The sequence below is a fragment of the Drosophila tropicalis genome, unplaced genomic scaffold (genome assembly GCF_018151085.1).
Source record: "Drosophila tropicalis isolate 14030-0801.00 unplaced genomic scaffold, ASM1815108v1 contig_993, whole genome shotgun sequence".
In the NCBI taxonomy this organism is placed as follows: Eukaryota; Metazoa; Arthropoda; class Insecta; order Diptera; family Drosophilidae; genus Drosophila; species Drosophila tropicalis.
The window spans coordinates 1143516-1159021 of record NW_027173497.1 but is presented as its reverse complement, the minus strand read 5'-3'; the positions used below and the strand labels follow the sequence as shown (position 1 = coordinate 1159021).

The following is a 15506-nucleotide window of genomic DNA, read 5'->3' as shown; positions in this document are numbered from 1 at the left end:
AGATTCAGTTGTCTAACGGAGTGCCACACAAAAGCAATCGAGCTGATAAAAACGAGAAGCAGCAAGAAACAATATCAAGAGAATATAAGAATATTTGTGCTAAAAAAATCTTCAAAACAAAAGCTTTACGTCTCGTGGTTAAGCTTTTCGTATGCTGCGTTAAGCCACAACAAGGCCAACAATTCATTGTTTAAAAATCAAAAGAGCTAGCTCTCATTAATACTACACATTTTTTTAACGTTTTTTTTTTTTTTTTTGGAGAACTAAGTACACGCTAAGATTGATTGCAGCAACAAAGTCAAAGTCAAACCAACAAATGGAAATATAATATATACGAAAAAATCAATTGTTGAATACCCAGTGAAGTGTTAAAAAATATATACAAGTATATAAATAATACAACAAGAAAACAGAAATTACAAATCAACAAATAATAAAAACAAGTCAAGCTCAATACTTGCGAAACTCCAACAAAAAACAACAAAAGAACTTGGGTAGGTTTAAAGCTACTTTTTATTTTAATTTTTTGCTTTTGTGTTTTTACTGTTTATGCAAATGAAATTAAGCAATTAGGCTTAGACTTTTTGCTTTATAATTGCCTCATAAATTTTGATTGCAAAAAAAAAATTGTTAGGTATTTTAAGATTGCATTAGTCGCAACTTGCTCAATCCGTTTACCATGGACTTCGCTTGGTTTTGGTTCCTTTTGGAAAACTTCTTGAAAATCGTCAGATGGAATTTGTAAGAAGAGCAAGTGTGAATAATGCACATCAAAATAATTGAACAACAATACACAGTAACAACAAAGAAAAAACACACGAAAACACTAACAACAACAATACCAACACTCATAGAAAGGAAAATTACAAAATTTAGTCGTTTCTTTTCGTACACTCAAAAAAAAAAAAATTGTTTGAATTAACGATTTCAAAAAGATTTGTCTTCCATAGGTGTTGGATCTAGTGCAAAAATTAAATGGAAATACTTTTGCATTGCTTCTGATACAATAAATTCCAATCCAATAAAACAAAAAATTATGATTTCACTAATAATTCGGGTTGATTTGAGCAACGAAAGGGGTTTTCTTTTCAATTATTATTGAACAAGTACGCTAATTGTTCTTTTAACTTTAATGAGAGGTATAATTTTGTTAATTTGTCCGGTGTTTGTCACGTTTTTCTTGGTTTAGACAAACAGTTGGAAAATTTTCGCTGGTTTCGCTGAGTGTCTGCGTTTCTTAAACGATACACAAAGGAAAGTATAAACCACCTCAGAAAAGACTCAAACAAATTTTGATTCGTAAAAGTTTTAGAGTCTTGTTTTGGCTTCTGTTCTGCCATGCTGCTATGACTAAAAGAAAAGTTTTTAATTTTTTATACTGTGCAAACAAAAATGTGCTTTGAAAAGCACAATACGAAAAAACCCGATACACATCAAAACAATACAAAACCATAAAAAGCAAAAAACACAACTACATACATACCTCTGAAATGAAATAGAGAGAGAAATGAAATGAATGAATTTTTTCGAAAAATTTGCGCAAAAACAAAAAGTCAAAGCCAAGCGCATATTTTTGTTCCCATTAACAAAGAGTGAAGCAAAAAAGCCAAATCAAAATTTGCTAAACCCAACCGAAACCGTATGTATGGATTAAATATGAAAAATAATTATAAAATGGAAAACTCTTAAGTGAAACTTTTAGTAACATTTCAGTTTTATTTTTAAATGAACAGAATTCGGTGTCTCTAGAATTTAAAGTCCCTGGGACTAGGCCAGACCGACTCGGCTGTTGTTGCTAATCAATATTATAGTATATACTTAGTTGTTTTACTTGTTTTTCTTTCCACAAAGCATCCTGCAGCCTGTTACATACATTTTGACGTCTTTTATATAAAAATTCGTTCTCTAGGTGTATATTTGCTGATATACTTGCTATTGCCGATTAGCTTCTTTGCAAAAAAATTTACTTTAATTTGTAAAATAAATACGACGGGGAAAACTTTTTGGCATTTAATTCAACTGATTTTTGGCAGAGAAAGTTTTCCAAAATGCAAATTCACATTAACTCGAATTGGCTGCACAAATGAAATGCAGCAAATTCAATTGAATAAGACTTTCCAAAACATATGATACTTCCTTAAAGTTGAGAATCTCAACAACGAATTGTTTTATTTAAATATAATATTTTACATAAGACTTATACATGCATTTTAAATTGATGTGTAAATACGATGCACAAATGTGCAAATGCTTTACAATTTGACAGGACGAAGAACACAAGTTGTCAATTAGTAGGGAAACTAGAATTGCATATGAATGGAAAATTTGGTAAATAAATTTAAGCATAAAAGTGAAAAGTGACAACAAAAAATAGTACATAAATGGTAAATGGTGTACATCAACAAAATGGAGAGTAGTTGGCCCATTTTTATACCATGCACCTATAGACTGAAATGGTAAATTAATTCGCCAAAATGTAGGCAGCTCTTCCAAGCGTAGACGGGGTAAATGTCGGTCTGAAACTGGAAAAAATGAATGAATCTTTGACAAGATTTCGATAACACCAACTTTTATTTGGAAGACTTGGAAAACCCACCGTTTTTGAAATCTATAGAGATTGCAGTGACACCAATATCGTCGAAATAACAGACATTTGATAAATTCTTATTCGAAGCGCATGGACGATTCTTATATTGAAAACAAATGGTTACAGTTTAATAGAATGGAAATCATGGCTGAAACGGAAGAACTAATGCATGGATGGTTGACTAGTTAACAAAGACCATGAGACGGGAATGTGGGAGAATGAATATTCGTCAGCTCTCCTCGTATAAGTGGCAGTTGCTTGAATCATTCGCGTCATTTCAATTGTTTGCGCATTGCTTTTTCTTTTTTTTCAAGTTGTCTGCCACCTGAGCAATGGTTCAATATGGATTTATGTAGGGCTGCGGAAAATAGTCGAAACAATAACTTTAAAGAAAACTGCAAAAAATTAAATCACTAAAAATTTTTAAATTTTTGAACAAAATAAAATTAGCCGTCTCGCCGATTTTGCAATACCATGCACCAATTGAAATTATTTGTTAATATAACAGAAGGAGTAAACGGTTTCGGTTATGTCCAAATAAATAAATAAATATAAAATGAAAACTTTTTGAAAACTGGCTTTAGATCAATAAATCTTTATAATTTATAATATTTTTAATTGTAGGCAGCACAAAAGCTGAGCAGGTTGTCTGTATAGCTGTTTCAAAAACCAACAAGTTCTATCATCAGCAGACTTCGCTAAGAGTCCGGAGTTGTAATGGACATGCCATATCTTCAACGCTAAAAGTAGTTGGGAATTCAAACTTCATGAAGGAAAAAAGAACAGCAAAGTTTGCAACAGCAGATTGCACCTTCGATATGTGCTTACCGTTGTGCATGTAGTAAACATAACTTCTTTTTGTAAATCTGTTCAATCTTATCTTATCAATGAATTATAAATCAAAAGTCTCAGCCCGAGGAAGGAAAATCGCCTCTTGCGTCTAACTGAGACTGCATCAACTTAGCTGCTAAGCTTGAGATTTCTGTATCAGGCGTAAATTGCTAATGCTAATAGTTTCTTCTTCTGCTGCCCTTTTACAGAAAATATGCACTAGCAATGTGATAGCTTGTTCCTTCTGATTAGTTCGTACAGACGTTTTCCCACAATAGATAAAATAATATATATAAACCGATATAAAAGCTTTCGTTCTTTTACAGTTGACAATTACTGTGTCAGTATTGGTCTTGAAAAATTACGTTTTCTGTTTTCGTCATTGAAATCATTAGATCACTGCAATTTTTATCGAACTCCAAACACAGCTGTTTCGTCAGGGGTTTCTTTGACGAAACGTAATACTTTTATCTTGAAGGTACATATACATACGTAAGTGGGTCCAATACATACATATTACTTGGTGCGTATCCACTACACGCCAGGACATCGCCAGGTTAAATTTACCTATTAAAACCTCAGGGACGGTTACTATTTCATACATCGCAGTTTTCTTGGCCCGTCTCGTATTTTTTTAATTTAAAAAAACTTTTCCTTTGCTCAGTTAGAACTGGCTAGAAACCTTTCAGCAGGTTCTCCAGCCTTTTGTACATACCATTTGTACATACATTGTACGACCAACGAAATATCGATTGTCGCATTGACTATTATTCCAATTATTTTAGGATTATATGTTAACTGCTAAAATTTTAATGAATTTTTGCTAATAATTTTGTATAGGTAGCCGATGCTACATAACTCTTTGTTAGTTAAAAGTTCTATTAGCTTTAAAAAATTGTTTTTTCTTTTAGAGCCAAAGTTCTCAGTTCTCGATTACATGAATGTAATATCTGTCGTTGATATCTGTTTTACCAGTTAAATGACGTGTCAAATCAAATAACAAACAGCTTACCTCCCGAAATATGTTTTCTTTCGAATAAGGAATCAGTTAGTTTTCGCGACATTCCATCGATATAAAGTTTTTCCAAGATAGGAACATTTGGGTTTCTTCTTCCAAAACATGGCCTCTGAAAAAGTCGTGTAATATCTATTTTCTTGGGTTATTTTTAGTTAATTAAACTTTCTAGCTCCGGTTTGGTTTCACTAGGAGTGACAAGTTCAACATTTCGTGATTCTTTTGAGAAGTTCATTTGAAAAAGGCGTCGTGATACCAAAAACAACTTCACTACTATGTTATAAAATATAATATAATACTCAAATATTTGGTCTTCACGTGGTACCTATGTCAAAGTCGGCAAGACGACTTAGTTATTTCATTAAAATAGGAATGGACAGGATGCTGAAACATGTTTTACATACCATATTTGGTGAGGTTTTTTATACTCCGAAATCTAGGCACGAACTTACGGTCAGACGGTCAGAATATGATGTGAAATGATATACTTTAAGAGGTCGGATAAGCCATTTCTGACTGTTACATACATTTTGGCGACTTTAACATACTATCTAAGCCTCATGGTGCTCGGTATAAACAATTAAAAGTGGATGCTCTGGATGGCGACGCCTATGGGTTTTGTCCTTGTTCTGCCGGAAAATGAGCATCACAGCAAAAAAATAAAAAAGAAACGGGAATAAAAACCAGAAGGACGGGCTAACTTCAGGCGTGCTGAAGTTTTAATACTCTTGTGTTCTTCGAACTCGCCGTGATCAATATAATTTGAAAATTTTAAGTTACACATGTGAATGAAACAAAACAACTTTTCAGACCAATCAAAACAAAGTTATTGATCAAAACCTCTAAAAATCCGGCTGTATATTCGATGGGCTTGTGTTGATCTAGAGTCTAGACGTCTTGTTGACCAAAAATGCTTATATTCTGTATAGAGAAGCTTTCTTCTACGCGTTCCACTTTTTTGACTAAAAGTAATGTACCCTTTTTGCAAGGGTATAAAAAGTGTCAAAAGAAAAGAATTCCGTTGAGAGAGAGGGTGAAAGATTTGGGATGAGGTTGGCGTTGGAGAGTAACGGACGGTTTCTGGTTGCCTTGTGACACAAGTGACACTATTTTGCGCCACAAGTAGAAGATTCGCTAATGTTCGCTCTGGATGCTGCAGCTGGGGAGTCAACGCCATGTTGCAATTATTATTTCCGACTGAAAGCGAAAAGTAAAGTTGGATATGCAATGAGCAGGAAGTGGCGGCACCAGTTCCACCAGCACACGCCGAAAGCCCCAGCCGTAACGTGTGAAAAAATGAGGCCTGCCACACACACACACACGCAGGCCCAAATATGACATAAAATTGGTGCTGAAACTGTCCAAGGGAGGAATAGATGGATATTCCTTGTAAATATGAACAACGACGATGCTGCTATCCTAAAACGAGTATATTATAATTTTAACTTTTTATCCATGTACAATAAGTAATATATAGACGGAACCGTTTCCAATGCAACTGTTTGATATAGTGATAATTTGATAAATCATACTATTGGATTGGTCTGTGATTGCCGAAAGGATACCTAATCTTCCTCTAACATGAAAATGGGCCTAGATCAATAAGTGTCCAATTTAATTAGCGTCAATAATGTATATTTCAGATTCATGCTTGCCTTGGCTGATTTTTTTTTAAGTTTCGAAATTTCGCATTTCATATTTAAAAAAGTTTTAGTGTAAATGAAGAGTAAAACATTCGATATTTTTGTTTGGTTTAAATGTATGTACATATGTAGCTTTTTTTCACGCTGGCATCTCTAAGGCAGGTCACCACCAGCGCCGGGTAAAGAGAATAGCAGTAGTGACGTTGCCGCTTTTGTTTGTGTTCAGCCCATAATTTCCGAGACAAACATGCAAATACGTATATATGTAGTATGTACATATGTGCATAGATATCAGATACGTACATAGATATACATACATATGTATATGCAGAAACACTAACACATCCATAAACACAATTCCCGAGCTATTTGAAGTGAAAACTCGCGACGAGAATACACTCATGGGGTTGAGAAGTTCTGCAGCAGTCTTCCCAACAAGACGCAAAGTTTATCTTGGCGCTTAGGCACACTGCAACGGCTTCATCACAAAGCAAATCACCCAGAAGCTGTGTTTATACCATTGAGTGAAACAGTACAATAAAGTCTCAAAAATGTATGAAAGAGGTCGCCCATCCGTCTGTATAACAGACTGTCCAAACGATTTGCTTACATGGGACACAGCCTTGTATCCGTTGTTGGTCTACCAAAGTGAAGCTGGCAAATTCGTCTGCCTATATTACAAATTCCATTGATTAACATTAAATTTAAATTGTAGTTTTTATTTTTTGATGTAAATATCGAATTGGTTCCGATGCCTTAAGCCGCGAATTTCCAGTACCAACCAACTTTAAGTACCAACTTTGCTCCTGCAAAGAATTGTTTGGCATACTGCATGTACTTTATTGGAAAAGGTCGACCCCAAACCGAAGCATGAGTGCATGGTATAAACATCTTATTAGAGAAACTTCTTAAAATGTACAAACATATTTTAAAGTACAAAATTATTTGTGAAAATGAAACTTATTTGCTGGAATTTGAAAATATTTTGACACGGCTCGCACTATAAGGGTATAAAAAACTTGATAGAGTCTGAGTTTCTGATGACAATTATATATAATAGGGTTATATGCGCGGATGTTATAACGAGATGCCAAGGAACGAATATGCGGAGGAATAATCAAACCCGAAATGAAAAAAGGTCCCCAGCGCTCGAAAAACTTTTTGTTTGGCATTTGAAAAATGTGCTTGAGTGCACAAAAAAGGCTCTGATCATATGGCAAGGGTGAACTTACCCCCTTCCAGCCGCGGGTTTCCCCTTATTTTCAACTTGTCAACTTTTTTATGAATATATTTTATCTTTGTTGGCTTTGCTGTGCACTTAACCCAAAGGGGTTTTTCTACGCCGGGTTTTTACGGTGGAATTTTTATTGTGAAAAAATACTGAATATTTAATTTCCAGGCTTTTACATTTTTGCCTATTTGAGTATTGGCTTATACTTTTAAAGGTTCAGCTTGAAGGTCCCCACATTCGGGTTTAAAGTTTAAATTAAAATATTAGTGATTACTTTGTAACCACTGTGCATCTTCTTTCTGTTGATGTCGCCGCTGTAGTTGCTTTTGTCACTGCGGTCACGCTGCTATCATCAAGACCTCCACCCAGTCTCTCATTAAACCAGACTAGCAGAAAGGGAATAAGCAAAAAGTATAGCCGACTCCGGTGTACCATGTACTAAGAAAAGGGCCGCTAAAATGCATCTAACAGATAAAGTAAGTGTTCTTACTTAGCATTAACAGCCAAGTCGATTTAGCCAGAATAAAACCTAGATCTCGGATATATTTAATTAATGTCTAATTTAATGTCTATTAACAGACAAAATTTTATTTCTGACTGAAAGTAGCCAATTCCGTAGGGGCGGAGCTACCCATTGGCCTATGACGGCCAACATCCAACTTTTGATCGATTGTTGCAAATATATTTTTTTCTCACTTGTTACATATGTATGTATATACCATTTTGCCCAATGGGAGGCATGGTATAAAAACACAAGGAATATAACATAATTGCAATTTGCGTAATTTTGGCCAAAAAGCTGAATGAGGAAAGACAAGAGGCAAACAACTGGGAGGGACCTCCCAATCGTCCATACGGACTGTATGAATCTGAATGTACTTAATAAACAGAAATACAAAAGAAAGTGACCCAAGTAAACAAATTGTAGTATGCATGAAGAGTGCGCATTGTTCTACTCGACTCGTACATACATAATATAATTTTGAGTACTCAATTCTCGTGGGCGAGGTCTGTGTGAAACGGCGAAAGAGTTGCTGGAGTTGTGTCATACCAGGAAAAATGGAGGGATATTTTTAAATTTTAACATGCATGCTGGACGCCGCCCCAGGACTAAAAATTGGTTTCACTCGGTGGGGTGGGGAACATGTTGGTACTGTAGGAGAATGTTTAAGTTTTTCTTTTGTGTTTCCGAAATTCGTCGGTTGGGTATTCCGCCAAGGGCTTTATTCTTGGTCTTGGTAAATGCGTTTTTTTTAGCTTTTGTTTTTTGTTTTCCCTCAAATAACCAATAATTTGGACACTCTTACCCACGGCAGAGACAAAAACGCCAGCGATGTTGGAATTACAAAATTTTGCTCAAACGAGAAAATCAAAAACTATCAAACTTGTTTACGTTTCCAGTTCCGAACAAAGTAATCGGAGACACATTGTAGCTTCCGAAAAATCCCAATACTTAAACTACTGCAATTAAATTTAGCACAGTAAAACGTGTTATTAAAATCTATCAAAATACCAAATGATATTAAAATCGGGACCCAAGAATAGTCATGTTATATGAATCAATTGCAAGTTCTCTCATTAATATGTTCGTTTATGTTGTTATGGGAAGCTGTCGAAATACAAAAGTAAGCAAAAATAGAAGACAAAGAGAATCCCGGGCAGGTTTAATGTAATTGAACTAATTTGTTTAGTAATGGTTAGTCCGAATATTTGTTATAAAAATGAAACATATTCATGCTGATGCTTTGAGTATCGTTAAACTCGACATCTACTGCATTGATATTCTTTTACGTTTCATCATACGTATTTGGATTATAAGTTTTCTTTTGTTTTTCCCGAATATTGATCAAGAACAATAAAAGTTTTATGATTAAAAGGCTTCGAAAAGACTTACAAATACCAAAAGGATTGAGCAAATGCTTAAAATTGCCATGTATGTAGGTAATATTAAATGCTAGACCTAGCTACAAACTACAGCCAAAGGTCATTCAAAGGGAAAGTTGTTAAAACTGGAAAGAAGTAGAAAGGGTATTGTGATAGTCATTATGTGGAGGTTATGTATGAAAACAAAAGTTGGGAACTTAACAATATACGAAGAACATAGACCGCGGAATACATGGGTTCTTCGAAATTTAAATTAAAGATGAGTAATTTAAGTTTTTTGTTTTTTGATGGCATTTGCTATGGTTGAGCTTTGAGCGGAGACAATCGCCAAGATCATATCTTGAAACAATTATTAAAATAGCAAATGCAGTCAAGGGTAAGGGATCCTTTTTGTTGTGCATTTATTGTTAGGGCCGGTTACCTTCGCCTTTTTTATAGCGCCTTCACCTTATCTTGGAGTTGCTGACTTGGGAGCGCCCTAATTGTGCACACACACACACACACACACACACACACATAGTATGCGCACATACAGAGTTAGCCCCAAAAACACGTTATTGTTGGTGTTATTGTTGTTATTGTCAACTATTTAAAATGCAGCAGTTTTCGGTCTTTGTGCTCGGCACTCGGAATGTGTGACGCCCGGGCACGAGCACCCATTACACTCTTGTGGCCATTGTTTGCTTTTATATTCATTGTTGCATAAATCGTTTAAAAAGTTGCTGCTGCTTTTGCTATCGTCGCATCCACTTGTCCGCATTTTATACCCTTGCCGAAAGGGTACATTATTTTTTTGTAACTCACCCATAAAAAGTATACGCATTCTTGACCAGCACAATGAGACGACTTCAGACAGGCACGCCCGTTTCCCCGTCTGTCCGTTTGAATCGAGGCAAACTCCTTAAAGCCTGTCCAAGCTACAGTCGATGTATAATTCATGGCCAGCCTTATAGGGCTAATACAGTAATTGGCTCCGAAAGGAATGCCTATAGAGTACATATGTATGCGATAAAATTGCATGCTTTAGGGGATACCTAAAGCTAGCTAGGAGCAACTAAAAATTTGCAAGTGTATACGAACTTCGGCACGGCCAATGTTAGCCCCGGCCCCCTGGTTCCTTTTTCCACCCGCTTGCTCGTTTGCTTGTTACGGCTTGTAATTTGTCATTCACACCACGTTCCGAAGAAAACGAGTGCGCGGAAAAAGAGTAAACGGGACCGCGGCAGAGAAGGGACAAAGAAGTCGGCGCTCGAAGGAAGCGCAGCAGCAAGGATTTAATGGCAGCGAATACGCAACACATAAGACGCGTCCATTTCCATAATTCTTGAACTACCCAAAAGAATTCACAGTGTGCCTTGGATTTGCTTGCTCACGTTGTTCATGCATTTGCATATTGTATTTAAATGCCGCCTGTATGTGCATTCAAGTGTAAGTGCAGAGGCAGATCATCTTCCTGCTCCTGGTGCTTTTGTTGCAGTTTTGTTCTTAAAATTTTCGGTACGTGTTCGAAATGTATAGGTTCAACGGATCTGAATTTAACTCACACTCACATGTACATACTTTCAACTTATTAAATCGTTGAAAGTTTCTCAAGCGATAGATCTATAGAGCCTTTTTATGTCTACGAAATTGTATCTATATATGTGGGAACAAATGCTTATAGCTAATAATTTAATAATTATGGCAACCTTAAACAAAATTTAATGAGTCTTTTTATACCCTACACCCATAAGGTGAAGTGGTATATTAAAGTCGCTAAAATGTATGTAACTATATTCTTGATCAGGATGAACAGCCGAGTCGAACTAGCCATGTCCGTCTGTCCGTCCGTCCATCTGTATGAACCAGCAGATCTCGAAGGCTATAAGAGCTAGAGCCAATTTGGTATGCATACTCGTGTATTATGTACATATATAGAGTTAATTGGAATTTTGGCCACGCCCCCTTACGCCCCCAGGAATCACATAAAACTGTTTTTCTTAAAAAGTATAACAACTAGAGCCATCAAATTTGGTTTGTATACTCGTTTAGTTAGCGCGCAGAAACTGATTGTTTAAACTTTTTGCCACGCCCCTTCCGCCCCCGGAATTTACATAAAACTGATTTTCTTAAAAACTAACAAAGCTAAAGTCACCAAATTTAGTATGTATACTGGCTAAGTATGCGCGCAGAGTATAAATCTTTTCATATTTTGCCACGCCCACTTCCGCCTCCATAGTTTAGAAAAAAACGATTTCCTCCTGTAGTTTTTTGACTATCGCAACCAAATTCTGCAGACCAATCTTATATATTTCTACCAAACTACCAAATTTGATTGAAATCGGACTGGAAACATGCAAAATATGCGTATAAACGTATTTTACTACGCGATCCATAAGGGTAAAATTGGCCGTTGGTTAGTGGCGGCGCCAGAGTGCTCGTGTGTTTGTAGAGTGACATGCATTTGGTTTTCGAAATTTAAAACCAGAGGGCCGGGGCTAACTTCGACCGTTTGTATACCCTTGCAAGTTTTTTGCTACTCTTTCCTTATCTATTAGCCATCAATATGGAAGAACGTTTTATATAAAAAGGCTTATGTTTGCAAAAGAATGGCCTACAATCATAGGAAATAACGAAGATATTGATCAAAGTCACTGTTTTCCACCGATCGTTCCTATGGGAGCTATATGATATAGTCACCCGATCTTTATCAAATTCGACACAGTCATTAACAGATATATTAAATTAAGAAATGTTTAATTTCAAAAAACAATCACGTTAAAAGTAACGAAGTTATTTACAAAAGTCACTGTTTTCGACTGATCGTTCCTATGGGAGCTATATGATATAGTCACCCGATCTTGATCAAACTTGGCACAGTCATTAACAGATATACTAAACTAACAAATGTTTAATTTGAAAGCAATCGCGGTAAAAGTAACGAAGTTATTTACAAAAGTCACTGTTTCGACCGATCGTTCCTATGGGAGCTATATGATATAGTCATCCGATCTTGATCAAATTTGGCACAGTCGTTTATTAGCGTAATAAACTTTTTAATATTAAGTTTCACGATAATAACATAGAAAATAACAAAGTTATTGAGAAAAGTCACTGTTCGTGACTTTGGGGTTTGTATGGGAGCTATATGATATAGTGGTCCGATCCGGCTGAATCCGAGATATACAGTATATACAAGCCTACGTGCAAAATTTCAGATCTGTAGCTCTTACGGTCTAGGAGGAGTTTGCGTTGATCCAGACGGGCCGACGGACGGACGGACGGACATGGCTAGTTGAACTCGTCTCGTCGTGCTGATCAAGAATATATATACTTTGTATGGTCGGGGATGCTTCGTTCTATGCGTTGCACACTTCTGACCAAAATTAATATACCCTTTTTGCAAGGGTATAAAAATTTGTTTCACCTGGTGTATGGTATACCCAAGTCGGCGAAGCGACTTATTTACTTAATTTATTCCTCATTATGAAATTCTCTTCGTAATCCCAATGAACCAAAAACCTAATCGATGAGCAGCATTTCCACGCCAGGGATACCGCACATTAAATGTGCAATTAAATACACATGTTCGTACAGATATGTTAAGGCATAAAGAAAGGCCCTTTTAATAGCATTAAAATCAATACTAAAATCCCAAACTTCTCGTTGCCTCTAATAAGATACATATATTTTGTTGCTGGAAACTGGGAAAATGTTTCCACTTGCGTGCGCTTTCAAGGTTTTTACTTTTAAGAAACCTACCGAAAAGCCAATTTGGTTTATAATTTCCTCTAAGTAATTAAATTTGAATCAAGAAACCAACACACTAGGGCACCCAAAATGGTTGACAAAATCATGAAATCATGGCTTTATTAATTTATATTTTTTTTCTGTTGCTTCACCTTGCAAAACAGGGTATATTCATTTTGGTCGAAAGTGTCTACTGCATAGAAGGAAGCATCTCCGAGACATATTCTTACTAACTCCTCTTGTCAAGCTGGTCGGAGACATTTGCTTCTATGTGTTGCACACTTCTCACCAAAATTAATATACTTATTTTACAGCAGGGTATGACTATTTGTCAGTTTCGGTCAGAAAAACTTTTGTGCTTCTTTTGAAAATATTACCAAACAACGTACGAATATAACAATCCATAAATCTGATAATCGAATGACTATATTATAAATATTAATAGGATTATAGAGACATACGATTAAATTATATACATATGTGATGTGTACGATGAATGTGCCGCATTGCTCCAGTCTAAGTTTGTGGGCCGTTCTTCCCCCGAATTGGGAAAGTTTCCATAAAACGTTTTTCCGCTTTAACGCCTGTAGGGAATCAGCGAGTAAGAGAAAAACTTGTAAGGGCATACAACCTTCGACATGGCTGAAATTAGCCCGTACCTTATGGTTATTTATTTATGTTTAAGAACAACACGGCAGACTCACATGAGATGTTACCCCTTGTAAATTTGTATGTATTGCAGATAAAGGACCTTTTTGAAGTTTGGTTTGCCTGGAATTAGCCAAAAAAGCCAAATAGATAGAATAAAAATAAACATAAAACAACATTCTTCATTGTGGCTTGCAGAAGCAGGCCCTTTGCTTTATTACCTGTTGTAAGACCTAAATTTCTAATCTCATTCTTACGAATCAACAGGCAGCTACGGCCAACTTTATGATTTACACAAAATATATCGTCCTTATTGAATAAAATGTGGCTTGATGGTAGAAATTAAGTATTGGGGTGCAATTTCTTCGTAATAGCTGGTATACTGCGGAAGTGCCATAGGACTAGCTCTCATAGTCTCCGAGTTCTAGATGTCATAAGAATGGACAGAAGTTCGATCGACTCCTCTGTTGATGCCGATCAAGATGTAAAGTTTGATCCTTCTGTTTCATTAATGTTGGCGACATTTCATACATTGGCTGCATAGTAATTAATTTACTTGAATACTGATTACTGATTGATTACTGTGTCTACAAACTTAGCTACCACTACAAACTAGATCAGGAAATAGTTTTTTAGTGGGGGAATAAAAAAGGGGGACAGAAAAAGCTCTGCTGACCTTGGTTTATGAACTGTTTTATAACAATAGTTTTGCATACGTACAATTTATTTATTATAAAAACCATTAAAAAAGCGGCGAAGAAAGATTTAGCTTTGAATGATGCTCACAGATGGTTGGAAGAGTATGTCAGTATCTCCAAGGTAATGGTAGACAGGTAGCAGTCATACTGTCTATACAGACAACCTGCACAAGTCGACAGATAAACCTGCATAGATTTCTCGGCTGAGTTTATATTGTGACTGCTATTATCATGCGAAACACTGAATCATTGAGTTCTTAATCCACTTGATGGTTACAAATGTTTCAATGGGGGTAGGGCTTGACAAAAGCCAACTTGAATCTAAATGAACTATGGAACGGGTCGAGATCGATTGCAATAAAATTGATGCCAAGAGTAGGAAAATTCAGTCAGAGGTAAATAATTAAAATCGCTTTCAGTGTTGCTGACGATTACTACACAAATACATATAACAATAAATACAAGTGTACATATCAATATACATCGATGTACATACATACATACATACTTACGTATGCATGCATATAGGATTCCGATACAATCAGTTTCTATTAATTTTTATACCATACACCCATAGGGTGAAATGGTATATTAAAGTCGCCAAAATGTATGTAACAGGCAGAAGGAAGCTTCTCCGACCCTATAAAGTATATATATTCTTGATCAGGATGAATAGCCGAGTCGATCTAGCCATGTCCGTCTGTCCGTCCGTCCGTCCGTCCGTCCGTCCGTCCGTCCGTCCGTCCGTCCGTCCGTCCGTCCGTCCGTATGAACACGCAGATCTCGGAGACTATAAGAGCTAGAGCCACCAAATTTGGTATGTATACTCGTGTAGTATGCACATGTTCAGAGTTAATTGGAATTTCGGCCACGCCTCCTTACGCCCCCAGGAATCACATAAAACTGTTTTTCTTAAAAAGTATAACAGCTAGAGACATCAAATTTGGTTTATATACTCGTTTAGTTGGCGCGCAGAAACAAATTGTTTAAACTTTTTGCCACGCCCCCTTCCGCCCCCGGAATTTACATAAAACTGATTTTCTTAAAAACTATGACAGCTACCGACATCAAATTTGGTATGCAGACTAGTTTAATAGACGCGCAGAAACTGGCTATTTAAAAATTTTGCCACGCCCACTTCCGCCCCCGCAAATCAAACAAAACTGATTTTATCAAAAACAAACAAAGCTAAAGTCACCAAATTTAGTATGTATACTGGCTTAGTATTCGCGCAGAGTAT

General features: G+C 36.2%; 1 protein-coding gene across 1 annotated transcript in view; it reads left to right on the top strand.

Annotated features, from left to right (window-relative positions):
* The first annotated feature begins 20 nt into the window (after nt 1-20).
* The window catches only part of LOC137586411 (Ig-like and fibronectin type-III domain-containing protein 2), a 99827-nt gene continuing 84341 nt past the window's right edge, over nt 21-15506 (top strand). The window contains 1 exon segment of the mRNA XM_068302432.1: nt 21-494. The gene's annotated coding sequence lies outside the window, so the exon portion shown is untranslated.